Raw genomic sequence first — 5534 nt, forward strand, 5'->3', positions numbered from 1 at the left:
TGTAGTGAATGAAGAAATCAACAAAGACAAATGGCGTTATCCGGTAATTGGAATTTATCTTTGAAGCATTACTTTGTTGAATTATCTTTTATGGTTTCTACTTATATGCTATATTTGAGTTGTTGATGTTCTTATTTCAAAACTAGGTATGTTCCATTAAGTAGCACAATAAAGCAATGGTATCCACTTGAAGGGGTGTTTCACCAAGCTGCTACATTTGAGTGGGTGAGCATCTGGATAACAGCCATACAAGACCACTTCAAAAGCTTTACCCTTGCTACTGTATTGAATTCTAAAGCTTTGTTAAGTTGTTTAGTTTTCTTAAAGCACTAAGTTAAATAAGAGTTTTATGTCATGACTCTTTCTTGTTTTTTTTGCTCGCATAATTTAGCAACCTTTTGGAGATTTTCACTTTTGTATGTAAGTTGCTTTTAAATTGAATTTCAGTCATAGAAGACTGGGCCTTACCAAGTTTTTAACTTTGAAATGCAATCTTACAAGTTACAACTCAAACCATTTCCCTTGTTATTTTGAGTAATATAAATGCTGGCTACTAGATAGAGAATTCATGTTGAAAATAATGTTGCATGTTAATCTTTGAGCAGTGCTTTTACTCATTACTATTCTATTTTTTTTTTTTTCATCTTCAATGGCAATTGAGGGATCAAACTGGAGATATTTACTAACACTTGTTCTATAGAAGTGGGAATTTTGTGATTAATTGTAGTATGAAAATGGTGATATGGAGAGTATTGATTGAAAAGGTTGCTCATATTTATTTTTTTGTGAAATTTTACTAGTGCAAGTGTTGTCATGAATAGGAGCATATTAGATTTTTTAAAAATTCAAGTTGTTTAATTTATTCCAGGTTGTTTGATAAGTAAAAATTTGGTGTTGCAAATTCATGTTTGAGTTTGGTAGGTATGTATCATTAAAAATATTAGTTACTCCATGAAGGAGATTAAAGGATTTGTGTAGTTTTATTCGCTGGCCACAAGCTCACACATCCAATGAAGATATTAATCTCCACATTTAAGAGTAATTTGATAACTGTGGCCAAAAAATTTTAAACAAAATTTTGGCTCCTTTCCAAGTTTGACTCATCTCAACCTCTCTTTCTCTAATTTTACAGGTCGAATTCCTTCAAAAATCTGCCATCTGTCCAAATTGGTTTCCCTTGACCTCTCTCACCTTGATTATTATAATTTTTATAATAATCATTTATATGTAGGGAGACTTGAACAACACACTTTCAATATGCTCCTTCGAAACCTAACCCAATTAAGAGAACTACACCTTGATTGGTTGAATATCTCTTCACCTTTACTTCATGCTTTGCTAAATCTATCTTCTTTGACATCTCTCAGTCTTGGTTATTGTCATCTGCGTGGGAAATTCCCAGAAAACATTTTTTACCTTCCAAACCTACAAAAGATTAGCTTATGGAGAAATTCGGAACTCACAGGTAAACTTCCATACTTCAATATGACTAGTTCCCTTCAGTTTGTACCTCTTTTATTGCAACTTTTCGAGGTCCATTCCAGCTTCTCTTTGGAACCTTACACAATTCACCGATCTAGACATCGGGTATAATAGTTTCGGCGGTCAAATCCCCTCATCAATTTCAAACCTTGCAAAGCTTACTAACTTGGGTCTTTTTGGAAACAATTTGAACGGACAAATACCGGATTCCCTTGGCAACATGACCCAACTTACTAACTTGGGTCTTTCCGGAAACAATTTGAACTATCAAATACCGGATTCCCTTGGCAACATGACCCAACTTACTTACTTGTATCTTTCCAGAAACAATTTGAACGGTCAAATACCGGATTCCCTTGGCAACATGAGCCAACTAACTTCTCTCTATTTGAGTGATAACTCACTCAGTGGGACAATACCATCTTCATTGTTTGCTCTGCCTTCCCTGGTTGAAATAGGATTGAGTAACAATAAGCTACAGGGACCAATTCCAGGATTAGTTTATGAACTCCATAACCTAACATACTTGTAACTTTCATCAATTAACTTAAGCGGTGCAGTGGATCTAGATAAGCTTCTAAAGCTTAAAAATCTGATCTATCTTGATCTCTCATATAATGGTCTCTCATTGAGCATCAACAACAGTGTCAACTCCACCTTGACCAACTTTGACACTATAGGATTAGCTTCTTGCAACTTGAGCGAATTCCCAAACTTCTTGAGAGAACAAGCCAGATTGTATTCACTACACCTTTCAAACAACAAAATTCATGGTGAAGTTCCAGAATGGTTATTCAATGTGGGGAAAGATTCATTACAAAATTTAAATCTTTCTCGTAACTTCCTTACAAGTTTAAAGCGCCTTCCATGGTAGAATCTACAATATATTGACTTGCACTCCAACATACTCCAAGGACCACTCCCTGTTCCACCTAACACCACATATGTTTTCTCTATCTTAAACAATAAATTGATCGGAGAAATGCCTACATTGATTTGCAATCTGAGTTCACATGGAGTTCTTGATCTGTCTAATAACAATTTGAGTGGGTTGATTCCACAATGTTTGGGAAATTTGAGCAACAGCCTCTTGGTGCTGAATTTAGGGATCAATAGCTTTCGTGGCACGTTTACTATAGCGATCCCGGTCTTTTCCCATTTGGTTATTGTATTCCGGACTCGGTTCCGTGGATGTGTTGTTGTCTCATTCTCATTTTCATCCTTCACTCTTTGTATTTGAGTCTTGGGTTGTGTTGGGCAGGTTTAAAACAGGTTAGTTGTGCTTTAAAACCAAAAGTTGATGCCCAGAATTTGGCCTTCACGCTCGAGCGAGGCTTTTGACACTCGAGTGGGCCCTTTGTTATTGCTTCTCTACTCGAGCAGGCGTTTTGATGCTCGAGCGTGAATTTTCATCTCCCAGTATTTTTCTCTGCAAGTCTTCGTACACTCGAGCGGGAGTTTTGACGGTCGAGCATGACCCTTTGATTTTGTTCCTTTGCTCGAGCGGGGAGTTTCACACTCGAGCGGGGACCATGGTCTACAAAACTTCTAGAAGTGTGCAATCGACGCTCGAGCGGCGCTTTTCATGATCGAGCGTGAGTTTGTGTCTGACGCTCGAGCGGGGCGACTTTTATATCAGTCCGAGTTTTGACTTTTTGGATCACTTTTCAACATCCTTTCTCTCTCTTACTTTTCAAAAACCACCATTGGAGAGCTTCTCTCTCTAAAACCTCACCTTCTCTCTAAGAAATCATCTAGCCCTAGTGATCCCCCACCTTTGGGTCTTTGTAAAAAGTGTTGATCTTGGTGTGGGCTATCTTTTGATCCGAAAATCTTGGGATTTGGAGCACTTTGAGATTTAATCACCTTCTCTGTTTAGCTCCGAAATTTGAGATAGGAATAACTACTCATTTTTATGATCTTTGACATAAGTATTTAGTCATTTTGATTTAATGTTGAAGTTGGGTGATTTTGGGTGTTAGGGTTTCAAATGAATAAAGAGGGGTTTTTGTTATTTTGACTCCTAAATGTGTAATTGGGTCTTAAAATGATAGTATTGTTGTTATTGAAGTTATTTTGGGCCTTTGGGTCAACATTGAGAAAAGAGGGAAAAAGCCCTAAATTGTTATGACAAATTAATTCATGTAATTAATTTGGGAAATTATGGAATTATGAAATTAAGTTGGAAATAATGAAATTGGCATAAAATGGGATGGAATGGTGGAGTTGGGTTTATTAATCACTCACCTTTGAAAATAGTCGATAAATTATCTATCTCGCGGGCATTTACTTTTGTTGTCAACATGTAATACCTTTGAAAATAGTCGATAAATTATCTGGAGTTGGATTTATTAATCACTCACCTCAGGGCATTTACTTTTGTTATCAACATGTAATACATTTTGTAAGGAATTCTATGATGTTGATTGGATCCTTGGTTTTCTGTGAGTCTTGTTGGAAAAGTACTTGACCAATGTTGTTTCTAACCGGAACTCTAGTAACGCCTCGGGACTATCATAATCCGGAAATGAGATTCGTAAGTGCTTATGTGATTATGTGCTTACGTGGAGTGAATTACAGTTGTCCATGCATTAGGACGCGAGTGTTTTAGCTTCAGCACATTTATGAATGTGCTAATGTTCTTCGTTACCTTTATTAGGATGTCAGGACGAGGATGAGGAGGTAAACGTAGACGTGGTAGGCGTGGTAGGCAGGAGATGCCTTTACCGGATGATATTCCGGTACAGTATGAGGGTGTTGGTTAGGCCAATGTGGCCGAGCCAGCGGGTCAGCAGGCCATGGGTGCCTTAGCCCACGAGATAGCAATAGCCTTGAGGGAATCCATGGGCGTTCTCAGAGCCGAGAATCCTGTTCAGGCCCAGGTTGTTGATGCAGGGCCTTCCTTTCTAAAGAGAGAGTTTTTCCGGTCTAATCCGGACGAGTTTGTGGGGAATCCAAAAGAGCCACTGAAAGTTGATGAATGGCTCGAACAGATGACGAAAACGTTTGAGATGCTTGGCATCGAAGACGAGGCTTTGAAGGTGACCTTGGCATCCTTCCAGCTTACGGGGGATGCGGGTCAGTGGTGGAAGTACATAAGGGGTCGTATTGGTGGCACGTGGGAGGCTTTTGTAGATGCTTTCCAGGAGAACTTTCTATCTCCAGCTGCCAAGGAGAAACTGAGAGACCAGTTTTGTCAGCTCAAGCAGCTGAGTTTATCAATGGCCGAGTTTGAGGCTACATTTACCAGTCTATCCAGGTTTGCACCTGAGCTTGTGGCGTCTGAGGAACACCGTTGTCTGGAGTTTGAGAAGAAGTTGAGGCATGGCCTCAAGATGAGAGTTGGGGGTTCTATGACCAGGGATTATGGGCGCCTTGTGGATGCTGCGGCCCATATGGAGATTATGATGCAAGAAGAGGAGGAGGAGGAGGAGGAGGAGGAGGAGAGACAGAGGGGCTCCAAGAGGAGTCAGGATGGCCAGGGTGATGGCAGGAGACAAAGGGGTTCTAACCTTCAGTAGTCTTAGGGTGGTTTTGTTAGATCTACCTTTCCAGTGCCGAGTGCAGGCCCTGGGAGAGGCAGTTAGGGAGAAGTGACTTGTTACAACTGTGGTCAGCTAGGCCACAAGTCTCCATCTTTGCCCACGGAAGGGCGGAGGGCAGAGAGCAGCTTCATCTTCGGCTCGACCTCAGAGCCAGAGTCAGGGTAGAGGCCAGCCGCTCTCTTGTTACTAGTGTGGTCAGGTGGGGCACCTAAAGAGGTTTTGCCCGCAGTTGAGTGGCACTTCTGGTGCATCTAGGCAGAGGCAGAGTTTTTAGCTAGCTCAGTCAGTTCAGGCCTCGAAGGCCAATCAGGGAGCTTCGTCGTCCTAGTCTGTGCAGCAGTCTTTTGCTCCTAGAGGTGAGCAGGTAGATCAGGGGCCTACAGGGCATGCGTATGCTGTTACCGCGCAGGATCTTGTACTGGCTCCATCGGTTGTGAGAGGTACCTTCTTGTTTTGCAACTCGGTTGTCAATGTGTTGATTGATACGGGTGCATCTCATTCTTTTAT

Source organism: Camellia sinensis, chromosome 6, assembly GCF_055761805.1.
Source record: "Camellia sinensis isolate YWXY chromosome 6, ASM5576180v1, whole genome shotgun sequence".
Classification (NCBI taxonomy): Eukaryota; Viridiplantae; Streptophyta; class Magnoliopsida; order Ericales; family Theaceae; genus Camellia; species Camellia sinensis.